At 46.9% G+C, this 14,973-nt stretch overlaps 1 protein-coding gene across 4 annotated transcripts in view; it reads left to right on the forward strand.

The window, feature by feature from the left end:
• GNG12 (G protein subunit gamma 12) overlaps positions 1–14,973 on the forward strand; it is a 338,055-nt gene that overhangs the window by 160,673 nt on the left and 162,409 nt on the right. Inside the window, exon 1 of one of the 4 annotated variants that reach the window (XM_069232462.1) lies at positions 8,653–8,734. The exons of the other annotated variants lie outside the window; for them this stretch is intronic. The gene's annotated coding sequence lies outside the window, so the exon portion shown is untranslated. Of the gene's footprint in view, positions 1–8,652; positions 8,735–14,973 lie in introns of those variants that run through there. 4 annotated transcript variants of the gene reach the window in all.

Genomic DNA, 14,973 nt, shown 5'->3' on the forward strand with positions numbered 1-14,973 from the left:
AAATCAAGCTAAAGGTACCAACTTAATTTTGAGCGTCCAGTTTCAAATTTCTTCACATTTACAGAGTTTTAATTTTTTCAGTTTTGCTTTGTTTTATTTTATATATGTATTCTATTAATGTCCTACTATAATATATTTTCATTTTCTAAACATTTAGGGACCGCTTGAGTAGACTTTGTGGACCCCAGGTTAAGAATCGCTGTTCAATAGATTGACATTGTCCTACAAATTACTTATTGGCCTCCGCAGATCTCGCGTCCCTCGAGCGCATGATGTATTATATCGTTTGACTCCATAACATCAAGCATGGAACCTCAAAGATCTGTGGGTGAAGCAGAGCACCTGTGACCAGTGCTGGTAAATGGATTTGTTACAAGAAAGTTATTCTTTCGGTCTGGTACCTGGGGATGGTTCACAAAAGGACCCAGCGAGAAAATGTATATCAAGCAAAAGAGTGTTTCTAAAGCTATGCAGTCTGTTCTTTATCCTGCCCCTTTGTCTTGGCTGTCTACTATTCAGGAGGCTCAAGATTTTACAGGAGTAACTCTTACCCCCTTATCACTCTAGGATCTCACATAACAAGCTCTTTTAATATCCGGAGAAAGTATGATCTGAGAGTAACCTGGACTATTTATTAGTAGAATTGTTCAGAAGAACAAACAGGTTACTAACAGCCACATCTCTGGTTCAGTTAAGCTTGCCTTCAACCTGAAAGAAGTGCATCAATTTCACTTGGAAGATGCTTTCGTTAAGTTTTGGCTTGAAGAAGTGGATGAAAAAGTGGATAAAATACCTATGTGTTTCCAAACAAACAGCATGTACGATATGTAAGAGTGATCTAAGGTGTAGTGACCAGTTACTGTTTTTAAATTTAGTATCTTTGCACTTGTGTGCACTTAGTATTTGAACAAGTATTTGTCCCTTCTCCATCCCCCATGGTGCCCAATTGAAGAAGAAATGTGTATCTTTGGACATTTGAAATGCAGAGGTCACCTTTAAAAGGTGTCTTACTTAGACATCACACCCCTTAAATGAAAAATAAGGATTAATTGGATTTTGTTAAATATTTTCCCCTTCTTGGATAGATGTAATACCATGACTTAAAGTGAAAATGCTAATAGATTATCATATTGCTGTTACTTTGAAACACTGATGTCGTATATATTTTGTAAATCTCAATCCATTGAACTGAAAATGCCTGTCCCAGGTAGCAAGCAAAGAATAGTGGATCATAACTAAGATGATGGCTGCCATCCCTTGAAGAAATTTGAAATCCCTGCTGACATGATTCAGACAAAGCTCCTTGACATTGCAGTCCCTCTTTTACTGCATTATTGCATGTATAGCTTGATGGCAACCTCTGTTTTTTTACTTCCTCCCTTAAACCGTGCTCCTCATTCAGTCTAAAATTCTTAATCTGGTTTAGGAGTTTTAAAAGATGATGAACTCTGAGCCTCCCATATGCAGGTCCTTCGTCAGCTTGTGTAAGAGGCTGGCCTGGCTTATAGTGGGTACCAATGGTACTTACACCTTGTGCCAGGTCCAGTTATCCCTTATTAGTAGATTAGTAGTGTTCTAGCAGTTTAGGCTGAAAGAGGTAGCTATAGCAGAGCAGTTTAGGCTGAACTAGGAGGCATGCAAAGCTCCTACTATACCACTTATATCATATAGGTACTATATCTTAAAGACAATACTCAGAGTTACTAAAAATAAAGGTACTTTATTTTAGTGACAATATGCCAAACCTATCTCGGAGGATAAACTCCCGTAGGAGGTAAGTAAAATACACCAAATATACACACAAACCAAAATCAGATCAGTAAAACAGTCAGAAAGTAGTGCAAACACAGTAGAATACAATAGGATGCAAAAGGCCTGGGGGCAACACAAACCATATACTAAGAAAGTGGAATGCGAACCACAAATGGACCCCAAGGCTAGTGTAATGTGTAGAGGGTCGCTGGGAGTGTAAAAACACTAAGGGTGTCCAAGATACCCCACCCCAAGACCCTGGAAAGTAGGAGTAAAGTACTAATATCCCCAGAAACACAATAAAGTTGTGATAGAGGATTTTGCAAACACTGAAGACGGTTTCATGGACCTGCAAAGGACTGGGACCAAGTCCAAGAATTGCGAAAGTGTCCGGGGGTGGGGGAGGGGGGCAGGAGCCCACTAAACCCCGGATGAAGGTGCAAAATGGCTGCCTCCGGATAGAGGAAGCTGAAGATTCTGAAACAACGAAAGGCGCTAGGAACTTCTCCTTCGTGCAGAAGATGTCCCACAGAGTGCTGGAGGATGCAGAGTTGTTTCCTTGGCAAAATACCACAAACAAGCCTTGCCAGCTGCAAGAGTCGCGGTTGTAGAAAAAGTGTGCTGCCCGGGCCCAGGAAGGACCAGGATGTTGCCACTTTGGAGAGGAGACCGAGGGGGCCCTCAACAACGTAGAGAGCCCACGCACAAAAAGGTAGCACCCGCAGAAGTCCATGAACACAGGTTCAAGAAGTGTGAACATGGCGGTCGTCTCAACACTGCAAAAGAGAGGTCCCACGACACTGGAGATCAACTCAGGGAGCTGAGCATTGCAGGACAGAATGCTGGGGACCTAGGCTTGGTTGTGCATGCAGGATTTTATGGAAATGTGCACAGAAGCCCTTGAAGCTGCAGTTCACGCAGTGCACAGGATTACTGTCTGGAGAGGGGAGGCAAGGACAAACTTCCTCCGGATTTGGACAGTTGGACAACTGGACAGTCTGGGTCACTGGGGTCCACCACCTGTGTTCCAGGGGCCACGCTCATCAGGACGAGCGGGGTCCCAGAGTACCGATGACGCTGAAGTTTGGTGCCTGCTGAAGCAGGGGGAAGATTGTCGACCCACTGGAGATTTCTTTGTGGCTTCCAGTGCAGGATGAAGGCAGGCAGCCCCCAAAGCATGCACCATCAGGAAACAGTTGAGAAAGCCTGCAGGATTAGGCGCCACAATGTCGCTGGTATTCTTCTTGCTACCTTGTTGCAGTTTTGCAGGCGTCCTGGAGCAGTCAGCGGTTGATCCTTGGCAGAAGTCGAAGAGAGAGGTGCAGAGGAACTCTGGTGAATTCTTGCAAGTCGGTATCCAAGGAAAAGCCCACTGGAGAGACCCTAAATAGCCCTCCGAGGAGGATTGGCCACCTAGTCAGGTCTGACATCACCTCCTGGCACTGGCCACTCAGAGGCCTCAAGAGTGCCCTCACACCCCTCGATCCAAGATGGCAGAGGTCTGGGACACACTGGAGGAGCTCTGGGCACCACCCGTGGGGTGGTGATGGACAGAGGAGTGGTCACTCCCCTTTCCTTTGTCCAGTTTCGTGCCAGAGCAGGGACTGGGGGTTCCCTAAACCTGGGTAGACTGTCATATGCAAGGAGGGCACCATCTGTGCCGTTCAAAGCATTTCCAGAGGCTGGGAGAGGCTACCCCTCCCCAGCCTTTAACACCTATTTCCAAAGGGAGAGGGTGTAATACCCTCTCTCAGAGGGAATTCTTTGTTCTGCCTTCCTGGGACTGGGCTGCCCAGACCCCAGGAGGGCAGAACCCTGACTGTGAGGTGGCAGTAGCGGAAGCTGCAGAGAAAACCCCAGAGAGCTGGTTTGGCAGTACCCGGGGTCCATAGTGGAGCCCCGGGGATGCATGGAATTGGCACCCCAATACCATATTTGGCATGGGGAGACAATTCCATGATCTTAGACATGTTACATGGCCATATTCTGAGTTACCATTGTGAAGCTACATATGGCTATTTATGGACTCAATTCCCTCAGGGGATAAGACATCTTCGTGAGAAGAGAGGTCTTGCTTCTTTTGCTCTTCAGAGGCCAGGCCCCCAATCCTCTTACTTTTTCTCTTTGAAGGTTGGGCCATTATTCCAGTCTCCAACACTTCTTTTTCGCTCTGCTTGTGCTCTTGTTTTCACGCACACTAGTTCAGGGATTCCCACCATGGCTGCATGGGCTTTGATTTCTACCTGCACACGTGCACACGTGTAATGGTATCCCCGCACTCAAAGACCGGGGAAATTGCCCTGAACTATGTGGGGGCACCTTTGCTAGTGCAAGGGTGCCCTCACACTTAGTAACTTTGCACCTAACCTTCAGGCAGTGAAGGTTAGACATATAGGTGACTTATAAGTTACTTAAGTGCCCGTGAAAATGGCTGTGAAATAACGTGTGCATTATTTCACTCAGGCTGCAGTGGCAGTTCTGTTTAAAGGTTTGTCTGAGCTCCCTATAGGTGGCAAAAGAAATGCTGCAGTCCATAGGGATCTCCTGGAACCCTAATATCCTGGGTACCTAGGTACCATATACTAGGGAATTATGAGGGTGTTCCAGTGTGCCAATTGAGATTGGTAAAAGTGGTCACTAGCCTATAGTGACAAATTTAAAGGCTGAGAGCATAAGCACTAAGGTTCTGATTAGCAGAGCCTCACTGACACTGTTAGTCACTACACAGGTAAACACATTCAGGCCACAAACTATGAGCCCTGGGGTCCTGGCTAGCAGGATCCCAGTGAGACAGGCAAAAACAAGCTGACATACATGTAAAAATGGGGGTAACATACCAGACAAGATGGTACTTCCCTACAGCTTTGTACACTGGTCCCTTGGCATAGAGACATTCCCAATTTGTGGCTCACTGGACAAATATTGACACCTTGGGCCTTTTGTTTGATCTGATGTTCAGAGTTGAAACTTGACAGGTGTAGGAAAGTGCCTTTTTTGACATGGTTAGCACCCACTTTTTGCCTGCTATTTGATGTGGTTTCAAAGCTGTAGTGCCCTAGGCCCCTGCTAAACAGGTTCCCTGGACCCTGTCTCTTTCCCAACACTGTTGTGATGCATTGGCACAGTTGACAACACCTTTAGCTTCCACTATAAGGCCCTAGTAAATGGTACTTAGGTACCCAGGGCATGGGGTACTAAGGGGAGGCCCCTGAGGGCAGCAGCACAGATTGTACTTGGATGCAGGGTCCCCAAGGGTAACACACTCAGCCCAGCCATTGCAGGCTGGGTGTCCTGGTGCAATCCTAAAATGCAGATATGACATGTCATACAGCCTGTGTGACCTGTCGACTACACACTGCATGCAACATAGGTAAGCCACACCCCTGGCAAGCCTTCCAGCCCTAAGGCAGGGTGCACTATACTGCATGTGTGGGCATACGTTCATGAGCAATATGCCCCTACTGTGTCCTTGCCAAACCTGGGACAAAGTAAGTGTACAGAGCAGCCATTTTAAATTCATCTGCTGGACACTGGTCAGTAAGAGTTCCACAACTACATTATGGCTACTCTAAACAACTCAGAACAATAAATCCACACTGGCACCAGTATTGCATTTATTGCAGTAGTACCCAGGGACCACCTTAGAGGTGACCCCTGCAAAAGCTTACTAACCCTGGTATGGTTGCTGGCCATCCTAACCAGCCTGCCACCACCAGAGAAGATTCTGGATCCCTAAGGCAAGTGCCTTTGCGCTCTCTAGACCAGAAACCACAGCTCTGAGTTTGGCACTGCGACCTCCAGTGACTGACCGGTGCAATAACGAGGAGAACTGGACCCCAAACGTCAGACACCCAGAAGAAAGGTCCACTCTGGACTCTCCAAGGACCAGAGGCAAGCACCAGTCAAGGGACTTCATAATACCCAAGAACCACCCTCCAGAGTGGCCCTGCTGCCCTGCAAACCACCCTCCAAGTGACCTGCCTCCTGGTTCCAAGGGCACCTTTGCGCACAGTTCTTGGCTGACTGATCTGCTCTTCACCCGGCCTCCCTGGCCCCTGTACTGGAGAACCACCTGTGCTCTAAAGGTCCCCCACCCTTTGTGACCTCTGCACTCCAACGAGAGCCACCAAACTCACCTTGAGATCCGCCTGTGCAGCACCAGTGCATTTCCAAGTGGCCCGCTTGCCTGTCCTGCCAAGCTCCAAGAATTTCAGCAGATACTGCCACTTGAACTGGGAACCTACCAAACTTCTCCAGCTGGCACACAGGATCCCTTGATGAACTAGACTGAACAACAGAAAGAGACATTGGTAAACTTATTGCCTGAGTTTATATGCTTTTTTAAAAGGTTTTCTCCCATTGATTCCTATGGTGTGTTATTACTGAACAAAAGACTATTTTTGCTAAACTTTGCAAAATCATAACTTAAAAGTACTTACCCGATTTTGTTGATCTTGGTCTTAAAAATGTTTTAAAATCTGAGGTATGTTTGTAGATTGGTCTTGAGTTATTCTTTTGAATGTGTGACCACATGTATTGATAATGTGAGTACAGCAAACACTTAACACCTCTCCAAGATTGGCCTAACTGCTAGACCAAGGTACCTAAAAAATGAGAGCATTAGGTGGTCTAGTTATGACCTCTGTAGACCTAGGTGGGGTTTCCTGGATTCTCTGCACAGGGCACATCATTTTTGTACACTATAGAGAGAGCCAGCATCCTACAGCAGGTCTACCAATCCTTTCATCTTGAAGTTGATCAAATGAGTTCTGGTAAGTTTGGTAGCAGAGAGTTGTATAGCTCAAAGAGACACCTGTCAGAGTGAATATGTGCTTTACAAATAGATGTCCTTTGTTATGTTATGTGTTTGTCTCACAAGAATCTGTCAAGTGTGTGGTGATGGTGGTCTCCTTAAAGGTTGAGGTATCAGTTCTCCACACAGCTAAGTTAACAGTCCTTCATAATTGCAGTAAGTAAATATTTAAATCTGTTGGTTTCTTCAGACAGGCCACTGCTAACATGAGTGTCACTATTGGTTGATCATGTGGCATGAATTTGATTGCTAAAAAAAACATACAAGGCAAAGAAGAGTACAGATATATGTCCAATCTTAGATAAGGCTTTGCTAAGCAAAAGCTGTACTTGTCCTGTGATATATTTGCTTTTTAGATTATTGGCCTGCCCATGAGCCCTACGTTTGAACTTGAAGCAGGAGATCAGTTATGTCACCTTCTTACCATTTGGAGTGACAAGTCTCTTCCGTCCCATAAAAACCTTGTAGTCTTACAAGGTAAAGCATTAATTTTCTCAGAAGCCTTCTGTTCACCTTTCCCCTTCCCTTCCCTCCCCTCACCTCCTAGCCTAGAAGGAGGTGTGTTAAAGAGAAGTCCAACAGGTTTCAGCTGGAGATCTCAAAATCATAATTACCTCCCTGTGACTCACAAGTCTCTCTTCCATCCCTAAGGACTCCTGGCTCCTCTCATATTGTCTACTGGAGTGGTTCTTAACATTTTAACTTCTGTGGATCCCCACGTAACCATTAATGGAACCCTGGGACCCTCACTGAGCCATTTTTGGAATCTTAGGACCCCCGCTGAGTAATTACTGGAAGTCGTGGACACCGGCTTAAGCACTTTCGATGCTTTGAACCACAAAACAATACACAAGAAATACAGAAGCAAGCATTCATTAAACAAAACTACAAATGCTAAAATATTACACTTACAGAATGGTTTAAATCTTTTTAATTTTTTTGCTTATTTATATACCTACATTTTATTAATCTATTAATATTATTTAATTTTCTAAGCAGTCACGGACCCCCTGAGTAGGTGTTGCTGACACTCATGGGTCATAAGTCCATAGGTTAAGAACCACTGGTCTACAGTCTCTCTGCTCAGCCATTCCAGAAAGGCCACATGTCTTTTTGCTGCCATCTCCAGAACCTTTGTCAGACTATCAGGCTAAGGAGCCCTCCCCTGCAACCTTCGTCAAGGCGGGATTCTACTCCCAGCATTTCTAGTTATGAAAAAGGTAGATGTTCTCAGATATCCTGCATGGTAATAATTGCTGAAACGTGGGGGAAAAGGATGTGCTTTGTATACAGTGATTGCGAGAAATGGGACAACAGAACACCAGCATAAACAAACTTTGTTGTCAGTCTTGACGTTCACAAATATGTCCTCCAAGGCCTGTTGCTTTTCAGTGAAGTCAAAGACACCACCAGTGTGGCTGGTGAAGACTGAAAAATACATTTTAAATCACTAACTAGGTTCACATTTCAGATTGATGTTTACATTTCACAGCAATCGAAGATTTTTACCTCTTCTCTGAGCAACATTTGAGTTATTCTCGAACAGAACTGAGGGCGGTGGGCAGGACACATAGCAGTGAAGTGATTGACTGTTCTACAAAGCATTATCTCAGTGTTTTGACTTTTTTGTATTCTGCTGACACAGAGCTACATCTATGTGGTAAAGGAGTAGGAAAGCAACCCTCACTTAACACAGATCTTCAGAAGCCTTAGAATGTGGTGTCCGTAATTCTCCCTCTTCTCACTATACTCTGCATGCTCAGAAAGAGCCAACATGATGTTTTTTTGACTGGCTGTGCTGCACACTTCTTTGCACGCTGTGTAGCATAATCGTAATCAAGTCCACCCGCCGTGCTGATTTCTGTATGACTGCACCCTGTGGGTTTTACACAGTCCTCTCTTATGTTTCACATTCTTCTGTACCCTTTCAGCTTTTGTATCTGCAGTTTGGACTGCATAGAAAAGATTTCCTATTGCTCTAAACTAGTTAATCTTGTACCTCTTGTGGCTGTGTTACCAGCATTTGGATTAAGGAGATTTTCTCCTACAGGAGCAGAGAGCAGCGTTGTTCGGATGTTTTGGCCCTGATGTTCCACTCTAGTGGTGACTGTTGAAATTCCTTCATGAGTGTTCCTGCTGTTTATCTGATCTTCTGTTTGGATTCTACCAGTAAGATCTACCTTTATTTCCTATGATCCTTAACAACTTGAACTTCTGCCACTGATGCATGATTTTATTTACTTTAGAGGTCTTCTGTCCCACATGCTGTGAGGTTGAATCTTTCACCCAATAATCCAGTCCTCTCCTTGTGTGTGTATATATATTCTCATTGTGCTGTAGCTTCTGAGGAGTATTTCGCATCTAATATTGATTCTTTGAATGTTCACTTTCAAGCATCACTATTTCTAACATTCTTTCTGTCCTTGGACATCTGGTATCCTTGCTGACCGGATCTCTCATCTCCTTTTCCCCAAAACAGTTCTTTTTTGATTGTGTATGACGTTTATAATACGTGGGATTCTGCAATCCCTGTAAAATGCATGTCTTTAATTTCTTTATAGTACATGGGATTCTGTAATCCATGTATAATCAGCGACTTGTGACACATTCTGTCGTTGATTATAAAGAAAACACGTTGGAACTAGAGTATTAGAAGTTATTACCAGCGAGTTCTGATGTAACAATTCATGCTGACAGAGCCAGCAGTTGAGGTGAAAGGCTGGTCAGGTTGGGTCACAGAACATAATGAAAGTAGCTTTTTAAAGCAACGAAAGAACATTGCTTTTCTTTCTGCTGCTCTATCTTTTAACTTACATTGAGAAGCAGAGAACAGTTTAGTTTTTGCAGTCCTTAGAGAGAGAAAAGCTAGAATCTTTCTGTATGTTTCTACACATTTTTAACTGACTTGTATTCAGATGTTTCAACAAATAACTAACTGGTTTTTGGTGTGTTCAGTTTAGCACTAGGGGTTTTATTTGTATTCTTCATATTTGCAAACATGCTAGCTATTTCATATGAAAGCACTACACACCACTTTTTAAAGTTGTTAGTGGTTAAGGTGATGATGTGACCATGCATTATATGGGATAAAGTACTCCTTGGTGTATATTATAAGAATATTAAGCCTCATTCCGCTATAGGGTTTTGGAACTCCTGGGTGACTTGCAATATCCTTTTAATGTTCGGGAGGGGATGCTTTATCCCTTATATAATTGACAAGTGACACATTCAGTCGTCTATTATAAAGAAAATATGTCAGAACTCAAATGTAATAAGCTACCACGATTTTAACTGATTTGTGGGAAAGGTGATGGTGTGACCATGTAGTAAAGGGGATAAAGTTCCCTCTTCCATCCTGGATAAGGATATTGCAAGTCACCTTGGAATTCCATAGCAATATATACGAACTTAACCCCTCTGTGACTTGGAATTTCCTTACAATGTATGACAGGGAGTACTGTATCTCTTATATTTAGTTGTTTGTATTTTATAGCACGTTTTCTCTATGTTTTTGTACAGTGACTTTATAATACACCCGTTCCTAGGGTTTCATCTGTGGTTGAACAATTGACAAAGTATCAGAGGGTATCCCGCACCGTTGTGTTGTTCCCTTGCCTATATCCTGTGATGCTTCCGCCCACCCCTGTCCTTTCTGGTGAATCCTGGCCAACAGCCTCCGTGTTGCTTCCCCCAGCCTTTTTATTTTTATTTTTTTATTTTTAACCATGCTGCATGGCATGCAGAATGTTGAACAGCATGGCTAAAAACTAATGGTGAAGCCATAAATCCTAAGTGTAAGACCAACTGGCTGTGCTAATGCTTGTTAAATTTAGATTTGTTCCCTGGGGAAAGTATAATAAAATCCTATAACGTTTTAAGTATTTGTTTGGGTGCAAATGATACCGTGAGTTTTCCTCCATTGTCCTTGGAAGGGAAAATGACTAGGCTGGCTGCCCAGGCGCGGTCCGACTTGTCAAGCCTTAGGAATTGAAAAAGATAGGTGTGGCTGGCAACGCTCCACCTAGCGTTAGTTCATGGCAAATATGATAATATCCTGGTGATTTAAAAGCAAAACTAACTTTGCTTGGAGCACCCTCAGTTTCTTTAATTTCCACATAGGATTCTCCCCTTAGCCCGGTCATTTACGAGAATCTACGTGTCTGCAGGCCACAGCGGTGCAATCTAGTTGTGTTTAATTAACTGTGAAAAATATTTCAAATAATCGGTTTGGGCGCAGTTGTGAATTTGCTGCCGAATTCCCTGTATTTTTGTTAAATATGACATTCTGTTAGCGCTCACTCACCTCTTACTCGTACCATCCATTCTTTAGCTACTGTGGGCTGGTACCTGCCAAACAGGTCCTTAGCCCGGGTTTTCCACATAAATGACATGCCTTTGTCACCTGCTTCAAAGGGCTGTTTCTGATGGATACAACTACCTGTGGATTCCTCACCTCATGAATACTCCCATGGCGCCAGCATTCGACGGAAATCTTCTTACTGGTCTCTGCACGTCGACGAGGACGTCACTGTCTCGCACGCGACGCCGTCTGACGTCATACGAGGTCCTCGACGTGCAGACGTCAGTTCCCTTTTTTCCGTGCATTCGAAACGGTTATCTTCGAGGGAGCAACTGTTACTCTTGCGGTTACAGTGTATATCTTGCTGCGTACTCTTTCTCTGTGGAAATAATGTCGCAGAGAAAGTCTGGATTTAAGCCTTGTCGTGAGTGTGGAGGCAAGATGTCGGTGACGGATCCTCATTCCGATTGCCTTTGGTGTTTGAGCTCCGACCACGACGTCTCGACTTGTGATTCGTGTCAGCACATGAATCCGAAGGCCCTTAAAGAACGCGAGGCGAAGCTGTTTATGGCCAAGTCAAAGGAGAAGCATCACAAGAAAAAGTCTTCTCCAAGACATCGGCGTCATCGAGACTCCCGGCGCCGTAGAGAATCTCGGCGTCATTCAAGGGAGGCTCGTTCCAGGTCTCCGGATCGGCGCCGGAGGACATGGGAGGTCAGCCCCACGGTGACGCCGCATCCTTCGACGCCGTTGCTCTCTCCGGCGTCTCCAACTTCGCCTGGACAGGCGTCGGTGATTGAGGTATTGGAGCCTCAAGTGTTTTCTCCGGCGCAGACGCCGAGGCCGGCGTCGGGGTCGCCTCCGAGTCAGGCACCCCAGTATCCGGCTTTTCCCACCCCTGGAGCCGATAGTTCCGCATTCTTGAATGCGATGTATGCCATCTTCCAACAGATGGCTCCAGGGGGTGCTCCGGCTGGGCCTTTGGCCTTTTCTTTGGGTGATCCTGCGCCTCTTCGGCCGGCACCCTTTATGCCCTTTCTCCCGGTTGGGAACGTGGGCTCGGCGCCAGTGTCGGCGCCGGTGGCCGCTCCGATGGCTTCGGACGGATTGGCCCCAGGGATTTCCATCCCGTCGACGTCGAGATTTCGGCCTGTGACTCCGGTGGGTCCATCCGTTTCATCTGCTCTTCAGTCGGCGCCGAAGTTACCTGTGGCGCCGGATGCGGCGTCGGTGGCTTCGGAAGATCGGCGCCGATCTCCGACTTCGGCGGAGGTATTGTCGACTCCGCGGATTGAGCAACGACTGCATTCAAGGAGGCGTGCTCTCCGGGTACTAGAGGAGCAGGAGTACCAACGAGCCCTAGAGGAAGGAGAGCTAGAGGACTCGGGTGATGGGCTGCGTGGACTGGAGTCGGCCAGTGGGCTGGACACTTCCCCTGAGTGGGACCTTTCGTCCCCGGGGGAATATACCGAGGAAGCTGCTTCCTTTCATACAGTGGTACGGAAGGCAGCTAGTTTTTTGGACCTGCCTTTGCCGGTGGTGGAGGCGAAACAAAACCTTTTGACAGAGGTGTTGCATCCGGCCTCAGCCGCGGCGGAGCCTCTATTACCTTTTAATGACGCTCTGCTGGATCCGGTTTTAGAGGTGTGGAAGAAGCCGGCATCTTCCCCAGCAGTTCACAGAGCCGTGGCCAGGAGGTATCGGACGGCTCCAACTGATCCTGGTTTCCTATCTAGGCACCCTACGCCGGAGAGCTTGGTTGTGCAGGCCTCCTGTTCGTCCAAGTCAGCGCCTGGTTCTTTTCCGACGGTGCCGGGGGACAGAGATTCAAAAAAGCTGGAGGCGCAGTCGAAGAAGATTTTTTCGTCCTGCAGTCTGGCTTTAAAAGCCACCAATGCAACCTGTATCCTGGGGAGGTATATTCATGCTCTGATGGATGACATCTCCTCTTCGTTTACAGAGCTTCCCCAGGGTCTTTTGGATCTTGTCTCTGATGCTCAGGCTGCTGCGACCCAAATTATCCAGACGGGACTGGATACCACCGACTCGGTAGCCAGAGCAATGGGCACAACTGTGGTGGAAAGGAGACAGGCCTGGCTCCGTAACTCGGGCTTTTCGGCAGATGTACAGTCCACATTGTTGGATCTCCCGTTTGATGGGGACAAACTGTTTGGGGCTAAGGCTGATTCGGCCTTGGAACGGTTTAAGGAGAGCAGGGCCACGGCTAAGTCGCTGGGACTCCAAGCTCCTTCTTCCACGGCCTCTTCCAGATTCTTCAGGAGGTTTCGTGGATTTGGGCGTGGCTCTTCCTCCTCTTCCTTTCGGGGAAGATATCAGCAACCTGCCTCTTCCCATCCCTATAGATCTTTTAGGGGGAGGGGTAGGGTCCGCACCAGGGGAGCTTCTCAGCAGCACTCTGCCTCTTCCTCATCCTCTGGCGGGGTGCAGCAGGGGAAGCAGCCTTAGGCTTCCACCATTTCCCACTCACTCCTCTCCTGTAGGGGGAAGATTACAGCATTTTCTCACCAAATGGGAGACTGTTACGTCGGACACTTGGGTTCTCAGTGTTGTGGGAAAAGGCTACACCCTTCCCTTTCGGGAGTTTCCGCCCCTCATCCCGCCCCGCCCTTCGTATTGTTCACAAGAACACCTCCTGTTGCTAGAACAGGAGGTAGAAGTCCTCCTTTTAAAGGGCGCGGTGGAGTTGGTCCCGGAGCAGGAAAGGGGTCAAGGAGTTTACTCAAGGTATTTCCTGATTCCCAAGAAGGATGGTCGTTTGAGACCAATTCTGGACCTGAGGATCTTGAATTGGTTCCTCAAGCAGGAAAAGTTCAAGATGCTGACCCTAGCACAGGTGCTTTTGGCGTTGAACATGGAAGACTGGATGGTGTCTGTCGACTTGCAGGATGCTTACTTTCATATCCCGATACTCAAGTCACACAGGAAGTATCTCCGGTTTGTGGTGGGATCGCAACACTACCAGTTTGCGGTCCTTCCGTTTGGTCTTACTTCAGCACCTCGAGTCTTCACGAAGGTGATGTCGGTGGTTGCGGCAGAGCTCAGAAGGAAGGGGATAGCAGTATTCCCTTACTTGGACGATTGGTTAATCAAAGCCAAGTCCCCGGAGCTTGTGTTGCGTCATCTGCAGTCAACAACCCAGTTGTTGTTCGACCTGGGCTTTTCGGTGAACGAGCCCAAATCTCACCTAGAGCCCTCTCAGCGCCTCCTGTTCATAGGGGCAGTACTGGATACAACATTGTGTCGGGCCTTTCCTCCGCCTCAGCGGATTCAAGATATTCAGGATTTGGTTCCAATGTTTCGAAATGGAGCGGTAGTTCCAGTCCTCAAGGTCCTTCGTCTGCTCGGTCTTTTTGCCTCCTGCATTCTGTTGGTCACGCATGCTCGCTGGCACATGAGGGCTCTTCAGTGGTGCCTCCGAAGGCAGTGGTCTCAACACAGAGGGGATCTAGAGGGTACTGTCAAGATCTCCAGAGATGCTGCTGTGGATTTGAAGTGGTGGATTGCAAGCAACAATCTTTCACAAGGAAAGCCGTTCCAGCAGTCGCCACCAGTGACAACAGTCATAACGGATGCTTCCACTCTAGGGTGGGGAGCTCATCTGGGGGATCTGGAGATCAAAGGTCTTTGGTCTCCAGAGGAACAGATTTTTCACATCAATCTGTTAGAGTTACGGGCTGTACGTCTGGCTCTCAAGGCCTTCCTCCCTTCCCTTCGTGGTCAGTCGGTACAGGTCCTAACGGACAATACTACCACGATGTGGTACATAAACAAGCAGGGAGGAGTGGGGTCGTACCTTCTCTGCAGAGAAGCTCTTCGACTATGGTCCTGGGCAAAGGACCATCGGATTTGCTTGATAGCAAACCATCTGGCCGGAGTTTTGAACGTGCGTGCGGACAGTCTCAGTCGCCACTTCTCGGCAGACCACGAGTGGCGTCTCCATCCAGATCAAGTCCGTTTAATCTTCCAGAAGTGGGGGTTTCCTCGGGTAGATCTGTTCGCCACTCGAGAGAACGCGCATTGTCCGTTGTTCTGCAGCCTTCAGTATCCGATGCAGGAAGCGTTGGGGGACGCGTTTCAAATGACCTGG

Source organism: Pleurodeles waltl, chromosome 4_2 (genome assembly GCF_031143425.1).
Source record: "Pleurodeles waltl isolate 20211129_DDA chromosome 4_2, aPleWal1.hap1.20221129, whole genome shotgun sequence".
In the NCBI taxonomy this organism is placed as follows: domain Eukaryota; kingdom Metazoa; phylum Chordata; class Amphibia; order Caudata; family Salamandridae; genus Pleurodeles; species Pleurodeles waltl.